At 49.0% G+C, this 24,504-nt stretch overlaps 1 pseudogene; it reads right to left on the bottom strand.

The window, feature by feature from the left end:
- The window catches only part of LOC119271257, an 83,112-nt pseudogene that overhangs the window by 29,417 nt on the left and 29,191 nt on the right, over nucleotides 1-24,504 (bottom strand).

Consider the following 24,504-nt stretch of genomic DNA (forward strand, 5'->3'; position numbering starts at 1 on the left):
CGAGTGGAGAGCAAACCTCCCACTCGGGGGCTTAGCTGCAGTCCAAGTACTCGCCTAAGTATTTGAAAATCCTACCGAGTGGTGAGCCAGACTCCCACTCGGAGGCTTAGCTGCAGCCCAGTGCTCGCCTAAGTGTTTGAAAATCCTACCAAGTGGTGAGCCAGACTCCCACTCGGAGGCTTAATTGCAGCCCAGTGCTCGCCTAAGTATTCGAAAATCCTACCGAGTGGAGAGCAAACCTCCCACTCGGGGGCTTAGCTGCAGTCCAAGTACTCGCCTAAGTATATAAAAATCCTACCGAGTGGAGAGCAAACCTCCCGCTCGAGGCTTAGCTGCAGCTCAGTGCTCGCCTAAGTGTTCAAAAATCCTACCGAGTGGAGAGCAAACCTCCCATTCGGAGGCTTAGCTGCAGCCCAGTGCTCGCCTAAGTTCGGAACGCGTCCCAATCCACAAGGACGGCAAGATGCGAATCGACTGTTACCTTTTCCTTCGGAGCTGCACCACAAATACGAAGTTATTTCGAGCGAAGGCCAAGTTCCACTCGGCAGATAATTCCCGAAGATATTCAACGATAAATCAAGTTCGGATAAAACCCAAAGGTCCAAGACCTCAGATCAAAGTACTCGAGCCCTCGGCTCGATAGAGTTTAACGGTTACAGAATCCACTCGGCATTCCAAGGCAAATTTAAATTGAAGCATAAAAGTTTTTCATTCCTCAAGCGGAGGACTGGGAGGGGCGACGAACTCGTCCAAGTCGATCCCGTCTGCAATACGAGTAGCAGCAGCAATCAAAGTCTCCATGAAGTCTTGAAAGCTGTGCTTCCTGGTATTGGCAACTTGGATGGCGGCCAGCTTTTCTTCTCGCGCCTCCTTGCAATGGACGCGGACCAGAGACAGAGCGACATCGGCACCACATCTAGCAGAAGATTTCTTCCATTCCGCCACTCGACCCGGGACTTCATCCAGTCGAATCATCAGGGACTCGAGGTCGTTCTGAAGCGTCGTTCCAGGCCAGAGTGATGTGTCGATCCGCGACATCGCAACCTTCAGCCGAGCAAGATAGTCAACAACGCTGGTAACACAAGACTCCAGTCAGAGCACGTTCATAGCAGCCTCGTCCTTCACAAGAGAATTGGCGGGATCCAAGCCTGGCTCCACTCGACTGGTTTCCTCTTCGAAGCTCGGGCAGAATTCTACAAACACGATTTAAGAAAAAGACAGTGGCCTTACGCGGGCTTGGTAACTGCAAGACAGCCGGGTCGGAATAATTACCTTCGAGCATGACGAACAGCTTCTTGGCGAGTCCATCGAGATAAGCCTCCAGATCGTTTACCTTCCCCGCCAGCTCACCCGCCTGGTCGTGCAGAACCATCTTGTCGTTCTTCAGTCGGCTGACCTCTCGATTAGCTGTCTCGAGAGCAGTTTTCAGTCTGGAGTTCTCCTGTTCAAGAGTTCCGACCGAAGCCAGTTTCTCTTCTGCAAGCTTCGTTTTGCTCGAGGCCTCCTTCTGTGCTTCGGCAAGATCTTGATCCTTCTTCTTCAGAGCTTCCTCTAGTTTATCTACAGAACATCGAGTGAACTCAACATCAAGAATGGGCAAGAAAGGGAAGTCACTCGTCAAGAATGAGAAACCCCGCCAGCCATACCTTTTGCTTCGTTTCGCGCCTTCTGCAGGTTCTGTTGAGCGAGCTTCAAGTCAAGGTAGAGCTGGATCTGTTTGTTCTCCAACTCAGTGTAGAGAGCCACAAGTTCACAGGATTTTTGCAAAAGTCAGTCGACAGAGGTCCAAGATAAGTTGCTTCCGAGTAACCAAGAGACAATGATGACGTTTCTAAGACTACAGCTGAATCAAAAACATTCAACAGTAGTCTCGGGGACTACACCCAGTGGGTGCACTCAGCGTGCCCCCACTGGTTTTGAAAAAAAAATCGACTGCCCGCAGTCGACCGGATACAGTTTCATTCGACATGGCCTGGCCAGACCGAGTGAAGGAGTAAAACTACAGCAACACAATATAAAGACTACAGTCGACTGCCAGCAGTCCACCGTAGTCTCGGGGACTACACCCAGTGGGTGCACTCAGCGTGCCCCCACTCGACCAAAAAAACTTAACAGAAACACCCAGTGGGTGCACAGATTTAAAAGATCTTCAGAAAAGAGATTCTTCAGACAGCATACCCTAACAGAACAAGCAGTGAATCGACTGACCTGGACGTTACTCTGAAGAGCTGAACTCGCGTCATAAGCCTCTTGGCTGGCTTCTTGAACCACCTTGACCTGCTCCATCATGATGCCTGCCTGGCGTATAGCTTCCTTAGCTGCACCCACTTGGTCCTCAGGGACGTGGTGTGTGGCGAAGAGCGAAGGCGGATTTCAGGTCGACGTCAAGGGCCGCACACTCGTCAGAGGATTGGCGAAAGTCACAGAAGCCCGGGTGGTATCGCCACCGCCTCGAGCTACGGCCTCAGGCGCCGGAGTGGATTGTGCAGTCTCGCCAGCCGACGCTTTCCTGTTCCGCCTCACTCTCAGCGGCGCTTCGTCTTCGTCGTCAGGAAGGTTAATAACATGAGGAGGTGCTACGAGAAAAATTCAATCGACCAGAGTTATAAGAAATCGTCAGTCGATTGAAGGCAGAACATCAGTAATCATACCAGGGTTGGAAGTAACAGCATCTTCCATCTCTTGATCATCGTCCTTGGCGGAGATCTCAGAAGTAGCAGCACTGCAAATTTTGAAAGACAGTCAGTCGGCTCAGTGGATCGACCAAGGATCCGTCCACGGTCGACAAAGGAGAACAAGTTCTATCATTACCCAGAAATGGTGGGGAGAGTCATCCTCATCTTGGGCAGAGCCTTGGGTGGCTTGGACGGCGCCGCGCGGGGGTGCTTGGGAGCTTTTTCAGTCGGCGCTGGAGAAGAGGTCCGAGGGCGCTTCGACGACTGCCCAACGGGAGCAGTCGCCTTACCACGTTCCCGCGCAGGGTCGTGTGTAAGCTTGGATCACCTTTCCGAGCGGGGAGGTTCAGCTTCCTCCTCCTCCTCCTCTTAGCTGGAGTCGACGTCGTCGTCTCCCTCTCCTTTGCCGTCAGACTCCCACTCCCCCTGTTCGTCTCCGCTTTCGCCTCCGCTCGCCTCCCCTTCCTCGGCCTGCCCCTGTGCTCCGTTGGGCGTCGAGTACATCTCTATAGTTGCCTGGAGAATAGCGGACAAGTCGAAAGTCAGTCGACCGATTCAAAGAGAGCAAATGAAGAAAGCAAGATCTCAGTCGGGAACACAAGGTCAGACCTGGTCCACGTCGTATGAACTGTCAAGCGGGGGAACCCTCCTGGCTCCTCGGGGGTTGTCTTTGTTCCTTGTGATGCTCGACAGCCACCCTTCCAGCATCTCGTCGGTGACCTCCTCTGGGTGAACCCGAGTGGTGTCGTCGAGACCCGAGTACAGCCACTTAGGGTGGTCACGAGCCTGAAGCGGTTGGATGCGCCTCCGAAGGAAGACCTCCAGCAAGTCCATGCCGGTCACGCCCTCTCGGACAAGCTGAACCACTCGACCAACCAGCTCCTTGACTTGCGCCTTTTCCTCCGGCAGCACTTTTAGAGAGGCAGGCTTTTGAGCTCGGTCCAGAGAGAAAGGGGAAGACCAGTCGACTGCCCTGGGGTCACCTGGTCTTGGCAATAAAACCAGGTCGACTGCCAACCACGGACCGACTCGGGAAAAGTGATAGACGGAAAAGAACTTTTACCCCTCATCTGGATCGCCAGGCCCCCGCATAGCTGGATCACTTGCGTCCGTTCATCACTCGACTTGGCTTTCTTTACCGATTGGGAACGACAAGTGAAGATGTGTTTAAAGAGTCCCCAATGAGGGCGGCAACCCAAGAAACTTTCGCACAAAGAAACGAAAGCCGCAAGATACACGATGGAATTGGGAGTGAAATGGTGGAGCTGCACTCCGAAGAAGTTCAAAAACCTCCGGAAAAAAGGATGAGGAGGTAGAGAAAATCCGCGATCGATATGGGTGGCGAGGAGGACGCACTCACCGTCACGAGGTTGGGGTTCGACTTCTCTCCCCGGGAGACGCGCAGCTTCATGGGGGATGACTCCCCCCTCGACCATGTCGTCAAGATCTTCCTGCCGAATCACCGAGGGCATCCAGTCGCCCTGGATCCAATCCCTGGGCAGCACAGTCCTCGAGGAAGATCCGCCCCGAGTGGACTTCTTCCCCTTCCCCTGCACCGCCGCCTTCTTCGCGTGCTCCAAAGCCGACGTCTTGTCCTTCACCATCGTCGCCAGCGAGGCTCGAACGGACCTACGGCGCTAGGGGGAGAGCGAAGGTGGCAGAGGACCTTGCGGGGGGAGAAGGAAAGGCGAGAGCACACTGTTGGGGAGCCCCGAACCGGCAACTTATAAGGAGTCGCTTCCGAGTGGCTGACCGGTAGGCCGAGGCGATCCCATCAGATCCCGCAACAGGCGCACGCGGTACGTGGAGAAAAAGGTGGCGCGGAGATCGAGGAGCTTCCATTCTATCCCATCCGATTACTTCGGCCTCCCCCATCCCGCTCGCTTCCCGAAATTCAAATCCCGCAAAATCCGCGGGCTGCAGAACAACTCATCAAACTGAAGAGCCCAGTCGTGCCGGCACTCGGTATTCCACAAGTAAGGAAATTCACTCGACGAGAGACCAAGAATGGATCAAGGTGACCGAAAGAAGTTGACAACGTCATCCGTGACGATTGATCCAGTACAAGACATTCATATAACGCTAAGAACCAGTTGGAAGGACCCCCAACTCCTTCCCCACTCGAACCTCGATCCATTCGGGGGCTAATGATGAAGCTATGTACCTAGGGTAGGGGCATGGACCTGTCCTAAGAGCCCTACCCAAGGACATCCCTGGAAGAAGTCACCTTTCAATCGACTTGAAGGTATCCCACTCGACGGATTCAAGACACTCGACCAGGAAGCTACCACTCGACTACGAAGCCAATCACTCGACTGACAGGAGATCTAAAGTCACTCCGCAAGAAAACGGTCGGCCATTAAGTAGTCTTTATGGTCATCATAGCACTTTATTAGGGACGATACCAGTAACGCCCAGTCTTAATGTATTTTAACCCTGCATTACTGAGGACCGGAGGGGTCTGGCGAACTCTATATAAGCCACCCCCCTCCTCAGTAGCAGGGGTTGGCACCCCTGTAATTCATACACACATAATTCAGTCGACCGCCTCCGGGCACCGAGACGTAGGGCTGTTACTTCCTCCGCGAAGAGCCTGAACTCGCTCATCCTGGTGTATTTACAACTTCTCCATAGCTAAGGTCTAGCCTCTCCATACATACCCCCTACCTCACTGTCAGAGTTAGAACCACGACAACCACCGCCCCCATCCTGAACCGTAAGATAGATAGTGGGGTATCTCTCCGGTGAGCCCCCCTCCCCACTGCGGCTGGTTCTTCCTTCACCCCGGCGAGCCCCCCACCACCTGAAAATCGGCTGACCCAAAAGTCGATTTAGTCGACTGAAGTGTAGCTAAATCGGAGCAGCATCGCAAGCAAGAGCAAGAGCGAGAGCAGCAGCACGAGCAAGAGCAGACCGGGCAGGGGACCGAGAGCAAGAGCAGAGCAGCAGCGCGAGCGAGAGCTAAAGCAACAGCAGGTCCTACTGATGTGGACGTTGCGGCTGAGGGAGCAACACCGTGGAGGAAGTGGCCGGCGATGCCGCCGTGGATGGAGCCGCACCGTGTCGGCTCGGGACCGAGCGCCAGCAGCACCGTGAGATTGAATCAAGAAGAAAATGCGGCGATTAGTGTACAACCTCTTTGGTGGCGCCGATTAGGCCGTAGCTTCATCCGAGGAAACGGTGATGATGATGCTCTTCCAGTGGTGCAGGTGAAGACGGCGGTGTGGGAATGGAGGTGGCGCGAAAGACGAGGGGAACATCGGGGCAGCTCCTTGGAGGTGGAGGACGCGGTGGCTGAACCGGCGGGACAATGAGATCGACGACGGATCCTCATCCGGTACGGTGGATGAGGGACGTCGAGGTGTTGCTGTGGACGACGTCATCGGGGAAGAGGCTCCGGCTGGGTGGCGGACGGAGTAGGGTGTGGGGTTTCGTCACGAGTTTTCGCGGCCTCGGTGTACGAATGGGTGGGCAGATGGGATGGCAGTGGGGAACCATGACTTAGAGACGTGCTTGTCCGAAATGTGGGGTAAGTTACGAAAGTATCCCCACCGATTTGAGGCGGTTCTTTCGGTTCAGGGGTACCACGGGCATTTCGCGTGTCTGGATTTCACAGGAGGTGGGAGTTTTTGCGCGCGTTGTAATTTCGGAATAGCAAGGCGCGGGTTGACATGGAGGGAGTTGTCGGAGCACAACGAGACAAAGATATATCTTAAATATTTCAGGCTAACAAGGTGCAGGTTAAAGAGGCGGGAGTTTCGCAGCACGATAGACAGAGACGCTATCTTGAATTTTCGGCATAACAAGGCGCGGCTTGAAATTTCAGAAGAACAAGCTTAACGTGTACCCAAAAAAACAATTTGCACCTCAACACACACAACACACACATAAACACCATTTAGATTAGAGTAAGGTACACGTGCATTGCACGCATGAGATTTGGCAACCAAATTATGAATAAATACCACATTATAGCATGCAAGCTTTGAGTCATATATGCATGATGTAGATGTTCGTTTAATTCTTATAGTTCATTTCATTCAAAATCATCTAGTTTTTATAAGAAAGCTAATCTATTTTAAGATTTATGGAATTGTGCGTCGTAAGACACAAAGTAAAAACAAATAATGGCAAATCATGTAGAAAAACATTTGGGCAATTCTGATACGGAAGATTCTAGAACAAATAAGAAGTGCTTGTGTTTTGATGTTTGTGCATTATGCTTAAGTTCAACCATGGAGTCTTCTAGATTATACATGTGGCAAAATCTGGTGGAATCTAGATGATATCCAACGGCCAGTAGTGTTCAAATTTGCCATCTTTGGACCATCGGATTCGCCTCATCCAACGACCATCTTTCAAAGTTAAAGTTACCCGCACACAATATAAAAAATATATAATATACGTATAGGGGTATAGATATAGATATGTGATGCAAAAGCCACCCATCATCTCCAATTAGAATAGTGTGTCCATGCACGGATGCGACGTGGCCAAATGATGTGTGCCATTGGTATCTCAAATTCAAATCAGTCTGACCTTGTTCAATGTGTATACATTACAACATGCTCGTTTCCAAACCACACCGTGCAGATCTCCATTATATTCATGCATGCATGGGTTTCAAACATCAGGATCTCTTATTCAAATATTTGAATTCAACTTTACATTGATTGTGACCTCACCTATTCAGCTATTCTTTTACACCCACACAGTAGTCTTCTCTTTATAATTGTACCACTAACTTTCTCTCGTGCATGCATGCACACACACTACCAGTCGGCATTATCCATCGGACGCATGCAATCTTTTTCTTCAGGTCGGTCTCCCATGAAGGCACACGCCAACACACATCCCCCTCTCCATCATATCGGGCATTCTTTATCTCTCACGCGTGCATGCGCAATGATCGATGTTCCTCTATGTATGTGTGTATATAGCTAGGTCTTTCATAGTTTTCCACACAAATCGATCAATCGATATATCCAGTGAGGTCTCACCCTCTTTCCCACGTCCACATCGATCAATCTATATCTCTCTATATAGGATTAACATATATAGCTAATACACCCACATTAATTATGTATCCAACGTCCCCCTCTCATCATCCATGCCTTCCTCTTCATCTCTCAGACGCGTGCACAATGGCGAAGACAGGGGCAGTAAGGGCCCTGCCCCCCTCCCCCCTAACATCACTATATATCAAGGCTAATATGAATGTGATCATTAGACAATTGCTGCTAAAAATGGTTTAAGTTCATGAATTGACCCTCCTCGTAAAGGATTAGCAATGCTTGGCCCCCTAGCTCATTTATTTTCCATGGCTCCACCACTGCGCGCATCAGCGCACGTGTTCGCCCCCTCTCTCTAAATATCGATCTCCACTTGTGCATTCCTTCATAGTCTCCCTCCACTCGGCCCCTCCCACTCGGCCCCTCGCACCATCTTCTAGCCCACCCACCAGATTTTACCACATGTACAATCTAGCAGACTCCATGGTTGAACTTAAGCATAATGCACAAACCTCAAAACAACAGTGGTTCTCTTTTGTTCTAGATTCTTCTGTATCATAACTGCCCAAACTTTTTTTCTAGTTGAATTGCCATTATTTGTTTTTACTTTATGCTTTACAACGCACAATTCCATGAATCATAAAATATATTAAGGGCTTCTTTGATTCAAAGGATTCTCAAAGGAATTTTGGAGGATTCTAATCATTAGGAATTTTTCCTATCTTGGTTGTTTGATTCATAGGATTGTAAACCATAGGAATTTTTCCATATGATTCATTTGCACTAGATTTCATAGGAAACATCCCATCCACTCAAACCTCTTTGAAAGAATTCTGCATTTTTTCTATGCACAATCAAACACTCGTACAATCCTGTAGGATTCAAGACGACATTCCACTATAATCCCATGTTTTTCCTATTCCCGCGTTCTTAGCTTTTTTATAAAAACTAATTGATTTTGAATGAGATGAACCATAAGAATTAAACGAAGGGCTACATCAGGCATATATGACTCAGAGCTTACATGCTATATTGTGGTATTTATTCATAATTTGGTTGCAAAATCTGATGCGTGTAATGCACGTGTACCTTACTAGTATTTTGAGTTTGTGCAAAACACGTAAACTAGAATACCAATGGCACGCTACACAGTGTCTCTCTTACAGTTCATGAAGCCACGTGGCACATGTGTAGGCGTTGTCGCGACCTCCTTGCGTGGATTGATCACAGTGGCATGCTGCTGGTTCCAGAAGAATGTACTTGTCCTCCCTGAGCCATACTGGCGGTACATGCACGAAGCGAAGATGTGCACGCATGCCATGCATGCACTCATTCCTCGCACGCACACGCGGTTACACGGGCGGACGCAATTTTGTACCAAGATCCACCCCATGTGATAATTTGACGCGTGTAAAGTCGTTCACTTCATTGATGGTCGATTAATACAGCGCATGCAAATTGAGTGGACGTGAGGGCGGAAGAAAGACATTATTACTCCACTGTGCGCATGCAAGTAGTTAAATCGTGGGTTGCTAGTAGTACTTCCATTGGTCTCCTTCGTATTTTGTGCCAATTTTTGACAGTAACATACTACTCAATATTTACGCATTTGAGCAGTGTAGTACTTGAAATTTATGTTCCGCTAAACTCATCGGGAGCCGTTTCGGGCATCGAAACCAAAACCATCAATTAATCTTTACCTTGTTCCCATCACATTCGAAAGCCTGCTCACACCTACTAGTAGTACATACCAAACCTGAACGTGTTCCCACTATGCAGGTATTAGTACTAGTGCTAGTACTTAGGTTATAAAAAGGGGAACGACCTAACCGAAAATCACTCTACCTTTCCTCCTCATAAGTGCTTCTTCTTCGTCCGTCGTTGCCATGGCCGGTGAGCGGAGCTCTAGGTCGAGAACTACTCGTAACAAGGGAGCGGCAACCAAGGCTGCGGAAAAAAGAGAGGGCTCGCCACCACGCAGAGACCTCGAAAGATCTCTCACTGGCAGGCAATGGCTCCCAGGAGCGCCCTAGCCGCGGAGGCGAACATGCCGAGCCGGCGGAGCTGGAGTCGTTATCCCTCAACGGCATGCCCGATCAGCTCAATAAGCAGAAGGAGTTCATCCAAGGCTTGATGGAGTTGCTGAAGGAGAGCCTCGACGACATGCCCGCTGAGCTCAATCAGCAGGAGGAGTTGACCGCCAGCTTGGTGATGCTACTAAATAAGAGCATTGCCTCGGAGAAGAAGGCGACCGGCGAAATCCTGCGACTTCGGGAGGACAATGCGAAGCTCTTCCACGAGATCGACCTGTTGAAGGAGAAGAACGCTGGCTGGAAGAAGCCACATGAGAATAGTAGTTCCTCGATAAAGATGCTGCAGGCCCTCGCCATGGAACAGAAGGAAGAGTTGGCGAAGCTCCGCATCGAGCACCCGACTGCTGTCAAGGTACGTAATATGGCCGTGGAACAGATGATGAAGGCCCGCGTCGAGAAATTCCGCGTCATGGACACAATGATGAAGATGGCGGAGGAGACGCGCAAGGAGATGGAGGTCATGCATGCGATGAAGAAGCAGTTACGACTCCGCGGCGAATTAGATCATTTGGGGTGATAATCTTCCTTCTTCTTTTGCTCCTATGTTTCATCTTTTGCTTCAGGTGTTTCGCCGCACGTGTCACGTTCTCTGCGAGGCATGAATAGAACAATGTTTTTTTGAGGGAATGAATAGAACAATGCTAGCAATGAGATGACTAGCAAATTAGATCATTTTTTATCGCCATATGGCACTGGGCTGCCGTGTTTCGTGCTCCTCCGTCGCAGTACTACTCCAATGGAAAACTTGAGTATACCGCACGGTTCTTTGCTCCTCCTCGATCAGGTCGTCGGCGCATTTATACGAGCAGTCAAATCACAAGGCCCTGCCTTCCAGCAGTAATGAGCCGTCAAATCACAAAGGCCCTCGCCTCTCGTGAAACCGACCAAGCTAGACTGCCCCACCCTCTAGCCTCTTAAAAATGTATACTTTTGTACAGCAGTAGTATCGATGGATTGCGCCATGGAGCAAAACTTGAAATTAAAAAAAAGGTGATACATATAGAGAGCGCTCGTTGCCAAATTATGCATATAGTACTATTAAAAAGGCTAGTCACAATAATGGTGTCCAACACAACCCACCCCTCAAATAAAACTAAGAGGGTGCTTGGATACGTTTTAGTCCCATGACTAAAAGTAGGGGACTAAAACATGCTAGCCTCACCCATGCTTGGATCCAAATACTAAAAAGGCTAAAATCAAGTTAATGAGCATTTATTATCCTCCAAACCCTCCAATCCAGAACTCGCATGTGTTAAAGGAGAGGAGTTAAATGAGTAGAGAGAGGACTAATCCACATTTTAGTAGGGGTATCCCTGACTAAAAAAATTTAGTCTCAAGACTAGTTTTAGCCCCTCTTTAGTCAGGGGTGCTTGGAACTTTAGCCTCTTAAAGAGACTATTTTTAGTCAGACTAAAATAAGTCCCTTGGATTGAAGCACCCTCTAAGAATCCTGGAATTCTTTGACAAAACTAAGCACCCTGAAATTCTTTGACAACTAAACTGCTGGCTCTATGATGTTGGCCATATATATTGTACGTATATAATGTGAAGAAACGAGTGGTAGTACTATACCAACTAAAAGATGAAATGTAAGAAATACTAGTATGTACGTACTAAAGAGTTAAAGTAACGAGAAGAAACATAACATAGTTCTGCTGGGGGCTCAGCACAACACACCCTCAAATTAAATTAAGCACACCTGAAATTAAACTTTGCAACTGTTCTGGTAGACACTGCATTAGAACCACCATGAGCAACGGCACTGCCACCTTACTCTGAGTCTTCGTCCACGTCCTGGACTTCGTCCTTGTCCCTCTTCCTCTTGGCCGATACTTCTTTGCTTGAACCGCACACTTGGCTGTTGCTCTTCATCCAACTCTTGTAGATATTGAAGCAAAGGTAGCCATCCATTGCAGCGTACTGGATGTGGTCTATATCTAGTACATTCCGCTGCCATGCATGACGATGAAACGTGTATGGAGGTTTCACCAGTTTACCGTACGAAGGATGAACCATGGCTCCTGCCAGGGTTAGCATTGAAGGCTGATGAGAGGGCACCAGCCGATTCTTCTGGAGGTCGAAGGGGTTGCCTACAATGAGGCCTATCCGACACAGGATTTCTTTGTCGTTACCAAAGTCTACAGTAACGAATTTGACTAGGTTGATCCCGAGGAAGTCCTTAAATTCCTGGCACTCAACGTCAGCATGGCATATGTGGTAGACCAAGCATAAGTCATGCACTCAAACCTGGATCATGGCGGGCTTCTTCCTCTCTTCATCCTTTAGATCCTTCTCTCGTCCTAGGACTGTGATGTACTCAACATCTAGCCCAGCGACCCACTCATCATCTGAGTTTTCGAACATGCGTCTAAAGCGAGAAAGGCATCCTTTCACCGTCGCGGAAGAACGGGTGTAGATGACGTCGAACTCATCGCCGGTGATGGTTCTAACCTTGTACTCATCGCCGATCATGGAGATTTGGGACGCCATGGATTTGGGAGGAGGGTTAGGATTAGTGGAACTGCCGTAATGTGAATGGGCGGGACGACTAGGAGCGAACCGCCATAGTATTGAAGGACGTGCGGGGACGAGTAGGAGCGAACTGCCAGCGTGCGAACAACAGGGTAGTGGCTTTCCATTCTCTCATGATACGGGCTTCCGAGAGCCCTTGGATCTGAGATCGAACGGTTGCATGGCGTGATTCTAGACCTATGGGTGAATATCCTATCCTGGAGGGTTATTCTGCAAATTTTCAGCAACTTAGCATGCGATTGTTTGATCTCAGATCCAAGGGCTGCCAGCAGCCCGTATCATGGTCCGCCTACCACGACCGTCGCGTCGCTCGCGCGGTCGCGCCCTTGGAGATTTAACACGGTGTGTTAGGCTATCTGATGTTGGCATGTCATACATAGTCATCACTTAGTCACTCATACTACAACAAGGTTGGCTATAAGTGTATTTTTTGTTACTCCTCTCTATTCCTTTCTTCGTACTCAAGGAAGAAATGGTGCTAGTAAGCGTGTGTATTTATTGCATTTGCCAAGGAGTGACCTCTTCCAATGAAATGGTGTTGCTAAGTTTGCTTCATTTAATTAGCTATAGACTCAAAATTGTCTTTTCACCCAGGTACACACTCTTAGCACCGTTTCTTCCTTGGGTCACCAAACTAGTCTCTCTCTTCTTGATTAACTTGCCACATCAGACTTTATGCCTATGTGGCAAGCTTAAGCACCTGTAGGAGCAAGTAAAAGTAAGTACAATAGTGCTCTTTACATGGCATTTTTGCATATGTGGAGGAAAGAGAGGCAAGGAAAAAGTGGAGAAGTTGGCTCTCATGCAGGAGCCAGCCTCTACTACATGGTGGAGCATTGGGAGAGGCACCTGTATGGAGGTGGTCAGGAATCTGGGAGACTCACGCTGATCGTAGCGCCGCAGTTAAAATGATAATGGCAAGTCAAATCACTGGGCCCCACTTGTCCAGCAGTAACTCGCTATCAAATCACACAGCCCTACGTTTGCAGCAGCCTACTTCCTCGTCTTCTCGCGTCTCTGTCGAACCGACTAGGCGGAACTGCCCCGCCGCCTACCGCGCAGGAAAAGCCCCGCCCTCGACTTTTAAATAATATACAGTATACTAATTTTGTATCCATGGATTGCGCCCGCGCCATGGAGCAAAGCGTCTAGAAAACGGAGGAGGCACGGTGGTCTTGCAATAGAGAAGAGGGAGAGGCGAGACGGTGGTTTTGGAATGGAGATGATGGAGAGGAGAGGAGGTGGTTTTGCAATGGAGAAGAGGGAGAGGAGCGTGCGGCAGCGGTTTAGGATTGGACGAGAGGGCCGGCGCGCTCTGACTGGATCAAAATAAAAATCAATTTACCCTTTAATTAAGAAAGCGACCCCACATTAACTAGTCTCCCTTTTATTCTGGGTCATAATTGACCATGATTTTCGCACATAAAATATATGTTATACATTGTATACAAGGTCACTATCAAAATTACAATTTGCAACTATACAAGGCCACTAACATTAATCGAGGCAAAATTGATGGCGTTTGCCTCGTACTAGCACCCGAGGACATTAATATCCCTTGTGTGCATGCGGGAGTGAGAAGGTTAGCTTGCATTCCCAACATTAATCAACCAATGAGGAGTAAGAGGGTTGGCTTGTTGTGCTTGGGAGAGAAAAACCACATTAATTAACACGACAATCAAGGTGACAAGCTAGCTAGCAACATTGACTTAAACATAGCATTGATTTTTACCTTGGTACCTGTCATATGAGTTTGTGGCCTTGTATAAAAAAATGGAGGGAGTATAATTTGGAAGTACATTCAGATACGAACCAAACAGTACAATTTTTGGTGACATGCATTCACATTTTGCTTGTCAAATACAATACGTGGTCAAACTTTGACCCAAAATACGCGAAACAACAAGAAATACTTCCAAGACCAATGCCGCTCTTCCGCTCTTCTCCTCTTAAACCACCGCCGCTCCTCTCTTGTTCCAATCTAAATGCAGTGCCGCTCCTCTCCTCTTCCATTTCAAACCACCGCCCCTCCTTTCCTGTTCCAGTCCAAAACCAGCGTCGCTCCTCTCCCGTTCTAATCCAAAACCAGCGTTGCTCCTCTCCTCTTCCATTCAAAAACCACCGCCAGCGAGTGAAGGTGTTGTGGAGAAGTAGATCGATGGAGGAGTATAACCGATACGTGAGGATCACAGACGGCGACCCTGTGAAGCTAGCTAGGATGTTGGAGATACAGTCTTGGTTTGACAACAAGGACCAACTAGCGGCGACGGCGACATCCATGGCCAAATATCTGCAATAGAGCGAAAAGGTGGCGATACTCCCGGAGGGAGTCGCGCCGAAGTACATAGAGCTGCTCCTCTGGGCCATGGAGCAAACAGATTCACTGAATCCGATCGTGAGGGAGCGGTGGTGGGAGTATCGATCCCAGATGGAGCATCCACCAGAGATTGAAGGATCGAGCATCTATAGGGTGCCGTTTGTGAGGGTGTCCTGCCAGAGCGAGCCGGTGGAGTCTTTGTTGACTGAACCCAACTGCAAGAGGAGAAAAGCAGTTGGCCCGATGATGCTTCCTAGCCATCGTCTCCCTCGCCGTTCACATCGTCTCACGGGGCGGCTGTCTACCACCGAGGAATAGGAGGGGGCTGCCCCCAGCCCAATAGTCGGGCAGGTTGTGAATTGTCAGGAGGAGCTTAGGGTTGTCAGTATTTGCAGGTTGTGAATTGTGTTCTGTGTTGTGTATTTTGAGAGTACTTTCAGATATGAATGTATTTTGAATTTTAGATTTGCAGTATTGAGCATATGAAGTATTTTATGAATTCTAGAGATCTATTTTTAGCACTTAAAAAATGTAGTTTCATAGGAGTATAAAAGTGCAGACAATGTGATTCTCAGAGAAGAAACTGCAAGTTTCAGTTTCAGATTAGAAACTGCAAGTTCAGTTTCAGATAAGAAACTGCAACTTTCAAAGGCAGCGCATTTATATTAACATGGCCTTTTCAAACAGGGTTAACATCATGTTGGAAGTTTTATTCATGGTCGAAAATGGAACTACCAGCCAGTTAACATCATGCTGATCAACATTCATGCATAGCACATCTTCATATGATGCACAGTCAAAATGCCCACACAATGTCGAGTGTGCGAAACACAGAGAAAACGAGGGACGAAGTTTTGGCAAGTGTTGGACGTGGCTTTGGGCTGCCCCATCTAGGCTTTCATTTTTAACATGCGCAGCCCACGACCTCGGATGGGAGGTCCATAGGCCTATTTGTATTTTCTTAGGGCCGTCATGTATCGATCGGCCTATGGACCTCCCATCCGAGGTTTTATTTTTGGCAGCCCAATTTATGTATTTTTTTGAAGAAAACACAGAGGTATGTTCTATTTTTCTATATAAGAATAGGAACGCCAGGTCCAACTTATGTTTCCCTTCTAACTATATTATATATATTTAAATTATTTTATATGTTGGCTGTTTAGTTCACATACTCCCTCCTTTTCGGTTTATAGGGCTTATCTCAAAATTTTAGTTTTTCAATTTTATAAGGCTCAATTTGGTTGTTTTCCATCACATGTTCAGATTCCAAGGTGCATTAAATCATTGCGTGCAAGTATTAAGAGAAAATTGACCAATGCATGTACTTTATGCATGCATGCGTTGCAATTTATGCATTGATAAACATAATTTTTTGAGGAAAACAAGTGCATTAATTAGGTGCTTTTGCAAACTACAAAAAGTATTCCACCATTCATCATCTACCTTGGTTGGTGAGATTTTTGAATTGAGCCCTATAAACCGAAAAGGAGGGAGTAATTGGCAAATAGATCTCGCCGCCACCCCCCGCCTCCTGACTCCGGGCGCGCCTGCCCCCCTCAGCAAGTCCGCTCGCGCGCCCCATGGAGTCGCCGGCCATATCCATGGGGGAATGGCTGGAAGACAGGCATATGTACAAGATGCATCTCCCACATGTCTACAAAGCCTTCCCGCGGATGCTCCAGCCGCTCGACTTCGTCACGCCGGCGGTGCTGCGGAAGACTCGAGGGAGGAGATGGAGGGAGCGGGCGATGCGGATCCGCGATGACGCTCTCACCTGGACCCAGTGCACGCGCGAATGGAGGGAAGCAGAGAAGGAAGCTGCAAGGGAGGAAGCCGAGGAGGGACCGAATCCGTTCTCTCACTCGCGCAGGTATGCTCGGATGTGCAAGGATCATGTGGGTTGGGAGCTGCTGAATCTAGCCCTGCGGATCTACTTCGAAGGAGATTTCTCAGAGAAGCACATGATGCCCCACCCCAGTGAGCCGCCGATTGTGTTCATTCGATGGGCGAAAGGAGAAGTGAATTCAGGAGATCCACACCGTGCTGCGAGATGGGAATGCTTGACTGGACTCCTGCCCACCAGCACGCCACCGGAGCCGGAGCAGGTGGATCCCCTACCTTACCTCTCCCCCAAACCTACAGAAGATTGAAATTAGGCTTGCAATCTGCTTCAATTGAGCTGTCTGGTGGTTATTTCTGCTTCCTGAGAGACAACATCCGGCTGGAGGATGAGCAGGAACCAGGAACTCCGATGAATTTCCCCTATCACAATGGGGGGTGCCGGTTGGGCAGTGGTATGGCCCACCTCCGCCCCAAATGGGGGCACAATCTGGGCAGACTCCTGTAATTGCCCAAGATCAATCTGCTGGTGGTTCTAACTCTCAGATCAGTGGGAAATATCAAGGCAAGAATCAGCAAAAGAAGAGATAGGACATCCAGAAAACTGCTCCTGCCCCTGCTTCGGGCCTTATGGCATACTCTGAGGTGATCTGTTACAACTGTGGGCAACCAGGGCATCATTTGGATAAATGTGTCAAGCCCAAGAGTGGTTTTATCTGCAAAATGGTTACCCATAAAGTTGAGAATTGCCCTGTCAGAAGGAAAACCCACATTTCTGCTAGATATGTTGGAAGTGATAGAAATACTGCTTACTTCCATGCAGTAGCTAACCAGAGGAGGAGGAAAACCCTCATTCACTCCCTTGATGGCCCTAACGGCCCTGTTACTGAGGTAGATGAGATGCTGAAAGTGGCTAGTGACTTCTACAAAGACCTGTTTAAGAAAGAAAACCTTTCTGGGTTCTCTCTACAATTTTTTTTCTCTACTTCTGAAAAAGTCTCTCCTGCTGAAAATGAGCTGCTAGAAGCCCCTTTTTCAGAGACAGAGGTGAAGGAAGCCATTTTTAGCTCTTATCCTGATGGGGCTCCTGGTCCTGATGTGATTCCCTTCTTGTTTTACCAGCATTTTTGGGACTTGGTGAAAAATGATCTCTTAGATCTTTTCCGAGCCTTTCATAGAGGAGAGTTGGATCCAGCAACTTACTCATGGGGGGTCTATTGGGGTCAAGTTAAATAACTGTGAAAGTGATTTTTTTTCCTTGCTGGTAAAGGCCTTAGGCAAGGTGACCCCATCTCCTCGCTTTTGTTTAATTTAGTAGTGGACGTTCTTACTAAAATGCTGAGCAAAGCTGCTGATCATAGTCTGATTGCAGGGCTCTGTCCTGAGGTCTGCCCTGGTGGCATCATCTACCTTCAATATGCAGATGATACCATCCTTTTATTAGACAATGACTCCACACATGCTAGCAATCTGAAAACTGTTCTAACCTGGTTTGAACAAGTCTCAGGCATGAGAATCAACTACTCCAAAAGTGAACTCATCCCTATCAACATGTATGATCAGGAGTTAGCTGACTTCCTCTCTATTCTAGTCTGTAATAAACGTAACTTTCCCATTAAGTACCTAGGTATCCCTCTCCACTATGATAAACTGAGGAGAGAGGATATCCAACCCCTTCTGGATAAAATCATTAAAAGGATTGCTGGGTGGAGGGGCAAACTTCTCTCTTACAGAGGTAGATTGATCCTCATACAAGCTTGTTTGGCTAGCATTCCAGTGTATCTCCTCTCCTTCTTCAAGTTCCCTAAATGGGCAGTGAACCTCATCAATTCTCAGATGTCTCATTGCTTGTGGAACGATTTTGAGGGAAATAGGAAGCTACACCTTGCTAATTGGGCCCTAGTCTCTATGAAAAAAGATTTTAGAGGCCTAGGCATACCTAACCTCCAAGAAATTAACATCTGTCTTCTACGGTCTTGGATTAAAAGATTCTATGAGGAAGACCTGAAACCCTGGAAGCTTCTATTGCCCATAAATACCTAGGAAATAAACCTAATATTTTTGTCCCTTCCTCCAACCCTAAGACCTCTAGATTCTGGAAAAGATTAAAATCTATTATGCATGCTGTGAAATTTGGCTACAGATGGAACATAGGGGATGGGAGCAGAACCAGGTTCTAGGAAGATAGTTGGTTTGGCACATCCCCCCTAGCAGTCCAATTTTGGCCTATTTACTCTGTCCGCAATGAGCTTAACAAAAGTGTCAATGAAGTTTGGGACGGTCAATGCCTAAAACTCTCTTTAACAAAAGCATTACCTTTACTGTCGAGCCGGATGCCCTGATTTGGCAGCTGGACAATAAGGGGAAGTATTCCTCCAGCTCCCTCTATCATGTTATCAACTTTAGAGGGGTTGAACCCATGTTTATCCCTGCTGTCTGGAAATTGAGAGTTCCCCCTAAAATTCATGTATTTCTCTGGCTTCTCTCCAAAAACAAATTGATGACTAGGGATAACCTTAGGAAGAGACACATCATCAAACCCCTTGATTGTGTTTACTGCTTGGAACAAGAGTCTTGTTCTCACCTATTTTTTGAATGTATAGTTGCTAAACATCTTTGGGCCCACATTGAGGAATATTTCTCTAGTCAGATTGGCTCATCCTTTGAATCTGTCGCCAGATTCTGGATTGCTACCAAAAAGTGCTCAGTTTTAAACACTGTTAGCTCAGCTGTCCTTTGGTGCCTCTGGAAATATAGAAATGCTATGATTTTCAGTAACACCTCCTGGATATCCATTCCGCAGGTCTTGAGGTTGATCAGGAGCATGGTGAGGAACTGGGCGATTCTCTCCTCCGAATCGGACAAGGACAAGTTGATGAGCTTCATGGAAACCCTAACAAGATCCCTCCAGAAACCGTTGGCGGTCACTTGTGGCTAAACAAGGCTCGACCTGCTCTGGGGCTGGACCCGTGGGCTCGTCTCAAGATCTCTAATGAAGATGATGGGCACCTGGCGCCGAAAAAGAGGGACATCCACCATGCTACGCCTTCCAGCCCGGTCTCTCCGCTTGCTTACTGGTTGCCGCAGGCTGACACGGCCCCTCGGCTGAAGACCATGAAGGCTTCGCTGGACCCTCCTTGTGTCATTTGAGTGCTCTATCCGCTCTGCCTTTGGCACCGCTCGGGTGATTTGTGTTATTCAGAGAACTTGTTCATCCACCCCCCCTAGTTTGTAGCTTTTCTACCTTTGCTTTCGAACTGCTCTTTGAGCTACTATATCAGAATATGTTGTGGTTTCGTTCTCAGCAATGGAACCGGGGAGATGCTCCCTGTTTTTCTAAAAAAAATATTTCATATGTTATTATATATTATTTTTATTGTCATCATATATTTAACAGATACTTACATATGTAAGAAAACAATATCCCACATCTTATTAACTTATAAAAATAATTTCTTAACAAATAAAATCTTGGATTGTTTTGGCACGAAAATCCTAGTGATTGTGTACAAAAGCTTGGTAAGATTTAAGGACGAATGTAATAATATCACTTATTATTTAAATATATTTATAACAAAATGCTCAGCCCCTTTTTATTTTTTGATAACATTGCTGGCCCAACCCAACATTATAATTAGAATCGGCCCAGCAAAATCGTGTATTTCGAGAAAGTGCAAATGGCCTGTAATTTTTTAGGAAATAAAATAAACGGGCCACATGGACGCTACATTATTTGTTCACCGAGCCCAGCTAATGGCTGTAATTCAAAAAAAAGATCAAATTGACTGTAAATTCTACCGCTCAAAAAAAAGACTGTAAATTCTGAAAAAATGGGTTGAATACGTGCCACATTTTTGGAGGCTAAAATGTGGGCCAATAGGTCGAAGCCAATGCAAGTCGTTGTCAATTTAGTCAACAAATGATTCTAACATGTTAGCCGTTGGATTTACATCCAACGACAGGCATCCATCTTCAATCTCTCGTCTTCTTCCTCCAGCGTCATCGGGACCATCTCCCGCCTCCTGCTGCTAGCAGCTCTGCTTAGCACGCTTCGCTATGAAGCGCTACTCCACCGTTGGCTAGGCCATCCCTCCACCCCTCCACACCTCCTGTTCTTCTCCACTGACTGCCGAACCACACCGCACTAGAACCAGTTAACCCTCGTACACCTCTCCGTCTGCGACACTACTCCCGCGTCTTCCCATCTCCGGCTTGTTGCTGTCCGGGGCCTCGCCGTCGTCCACCACCTTGGATGCGCTCGGCGCCGCATGGTAAATGTGGTCAACGAATGACACCATCGGAAGTAGACTGTGCGTGGAGAGGTTGACAGCTGGGTCCACAGCTGCACACAAGGAAATGCCTCCTTATTACGCGCAAAATAATGATTCCTCCACCTGACATCTGGGACCCACCGGAAGGGCCTCTGTATTTCACGAAATAAACTGCCCCCCGCTGACATGTCAGGCCCACCAGCTATCTTCGCACGCAAGGAAGTGCCTCCTTATTACGCACAAAAAATGAATATTCCCCCTGCCAGCTGGAACCCAGCATAGTGGGAGGCTGACTTGTGGGCCTACCAAGTTGACGGGATGGAGGGCTTTGTCAACTTAGTCAATATGAATGATTCTAGCTCCTGTTACCGTACGATGTTCATCCAACGGCCGTAGTGCTTCTTCAACCTCTGGTCTTCTTGCTCCAGCCGCCCAAACCAGCGTCGGTCGTGCCGCGTGCTCCTGCCTCCCGTGGCCGGCTGTGATGCCGCGGAGGCCTCACCGCCCCCTACTACTCCCACCGCTAGCCAGGCCATCCCTCTACTCACCCACACCCCCTGTTAATGTGCAGCGACAGCAGCCTCACACCGCAGCCGAACCAGTGAACCCTCATACTCCTCTTTGTGTGGGCATCCACTGCTGCGTCTTCCCTGGCTCCGAGTCATCCCCTTCCTAGTCCTTGCCGTCGTCCACCGCCCTGGTGCTCTCGACGCGGCGTGGTCAATGTGGTCAACGACCGACTTCCATCGGAAGAGTACTATACGTGCAGAGGCTGATAGTTGGGTCCACGGCAGCCGCAAGGAAGTGCCTCCTTATTATGCGGAAAATAATTATTCCTCCACCAGACAGCAGGGACCCACCGGACGGACCACCAGTATTTTGCGAAAAAAATCGTTTCCCCCTGACTGATGGGACCCACCGGACGGGCCACCGTATTTCGCAAAAAAACGTTCCCCTCGCTGTCAGCTCGGACCCACTGGAAGTGCTCCTTATTACGCACAAAAAAATGAATACTCCCCCAGCTAGCTGTGACCCACCTTGCTGGGAGGCTGACTTGTGGGCCTACTAAGTTGACGGGGACAAAGGGCTTTGTCAACTTAGTCAATATGAACGATTCTAGCTCCAGTGACCGTATGATGTCCATCCAACGGCCGTAGTGCTTCTTCAACCTCTGGTCTTCTTGCTCCAGCCGCCCAAAGCAGCGCTGGTCGTGCCGCATGCTCCTGCCTCCCCTGGCCGGCTGTGCTGCCGCAGAGGCCTCACCGCCCCCTACTATTCCCACCGCTGGCCAGGCCCTGCGGCGACGGCAGCATCACACCGCAGCCGAACCAGTGAACCCTCGTAGTCCTCTCCGCGTGGGCTTCCACTGCCGCATCATCCCCATCCTAGGCCTCGCCGTCATCCACCGCCGTGGTGCTCTCCGCGCGGCGTGGTCAACGTGGTCAAGGAACGACTTCCATCGGAAGAGTACTGTACGTGGAGAGGCTGAAAGCTGGGTCCACGGCCACAGCCCAGTTTTTTGTGATTTGCCAAGTAAGTCGCTTTGTCAGGCCTGTTGGGCTGCAAATCTTTCAAGACTAGGAGAGCTTTCATTCGGCTGGCCGAGAAAATGGCCCATCAGTAATGAGAAATGGGTTGTACATTTTTAAAACACATCAAACCGGCAATTAGTTTCAAATATCTTTTTTTTCATTTCAAGATTTTAAATTACATTAATTTTTATGCGTGGAGAATTTGTTGGATTTTATATTGATATACATTTATTTTTAAAATCAGTTTGAATGTGAGTCGAAATTTCGGAATTAAAAACAGTTCAGACCGCACCGAAATATGCAAAATTTCGTATAATTTTTTAACCGTTGCCACAATATGGGCTGCAATGCTAACAAAAAGAATATGGGCTCCAAAAAAACCTTAAGAATTAGCAAATGGGCTGTAAATTATTAGAAATAATGCCAGATGGGATGTATGTTGTTTTCCACAGATTTGAGGCTTTCTTAAAAAAAGGTTGACGCACAAGCACTGACTGTTGGATGTCCATCCAACGGCCGTCGTGCTTCTTCAATCTCTGCTCTTCCTGCTCCAGCCACTCAAATAAGCGCCAGCGGGACTGCCTGCTCCCTCCTCCTCGCGGCCGGCTGTGCTGCCGCGCAGGCCTCACCGCCCGACCGTACTCCCATCGCTGGCCTAGCCATCCCTCTACTCACCCACACCTACTGTTATTCTCCAGCGACGGTAGATGAACCAGTAAACCCTCGTACAGTCATACTCCCCTCCGCGTGGGAAACAACTGACGAGTCTTCCCTGCCTCCGTGTTGTCCCCTTCCTAGGCCTCGCCGTCGTCCACTGCCCTGGTGCTCTCGGCGCGGCGTGGTCAATGTGGTCAAGGAATGACTTCCATCGGATGTGGACTATACGTGGAGAGGCTGACAGTTGGATCCACGGCGGCAGCAAGGAAGTGCCTCCTTATTACGCAGAAAATAATGATTCCTCCACCTGACAGCAGGGACCCACCGAACGGGCCACCGTATTTCGCGACAAAAACGTTTCCCCCCTGACTGCTGGGACCCACCAGCTACACCTTCACACGCAAGGAAGTGCGTCCGGGCAAAAAAATGATTCGCCCCCTTGACTGCTGGGACCCACCAGCTACATCTTCGCACGCAAGGAAGTCCGTCTGGGCAAAAAAACCAAAACGATTCGCCCCCCTGGCTGCTGGGAGCCACCAGCCCCCCGACTGCTGGGACCCACCAGCTACATCTTCGCACGCAAGGAAGTGCGTCCGGGCAAAAAAATGATTCGCCCCTGACTACTGAGACCCACCAGCTACATCTTTGCAGGCAAGGAAGTGCCTGATAGTTGGGACCCACCTGGTCGAAGCGTACGTGGCGTTGTCATTCTGGTCGCGAACGTGTACGTACATATATACTGGTGGATGTAGAGGCGCGCACGTGTCGTAGTAGAGGCGGCCAGGGTGCAAGAAAGAAAATACGGCCACGTATGTGTACATACGGGTGGGGTCTCGAACACCTACTCGCGCATACCTACGGCGAGGGCTCGTGTACATGGCTAGGTCGGAACGGAGAAACAGCGTCGTCGTCGTGTTCATGGGGAGGCAACGGAATGCGTCGTTTTCATCGGGAGGCAACGCGGCTGGGTCGGAACGGAATGCGTGGTCGTGTTCATCAGGAGGGCTTGGACGGAAGAGGCGATGGAAACGAGGCCTGGCGTACCGCACAACGGAGGAAACGAACCTCCTATAGTCGAAACGGGGGTCCTGTTGATTGGGAGGGGTGTGGCGTACCGCAAAACGGAGGAAACGGACCTCCTACGGTCGAAACGGGGGTCCTGTTGATCGGGAGGAGTGTGGCGTACCGCAAAACAGAGGAAACAGACTTGTGTTGGAGCGCTACGGTCGAAACGGGGGTCTTGTTCATCGGGAGGGGTGTGGTGTACCGCAAAATGGGACACCACGGGATATTGTTCATCTCCACCGTCGACCCCCGCCAGCCTCCACGAGCTACTGTTCATCCACCATCGACCTCCTCCAGCCTCCACGGGCTCCTGTTCATCCAGCCTCCGCCGCGCGCTACTCCACCAGCTACTGTTCAACCACCCCTCCACCGTCTACTGTTCATCCAGCCCTCCACACCACGGGGTCCTGTTCAACCACCCCTCCACGGGCACCCCTCCACCGTCTACTATTCATCCAGCCCTCCACACCATGGGGGTCCTGTTCATCCACCCCTCCACGGGCACCCCTCC

Source organism: Triticum dicoccoides, chromosome 3A, assembly GCF_002162155.2.
Source record: "Triticum dicoccoides isolate Atlit2015 ecotype Zavitan chromosome 3A, WEW_v2.0, whole genome shotgun sequence".
Taxonomy (NCBI): Eukaryota; Viridiplantae; Streptophyta; class Magnoliopsida; order Poales; family Poaceae; genus Triticum; species Triticum dicoccoides.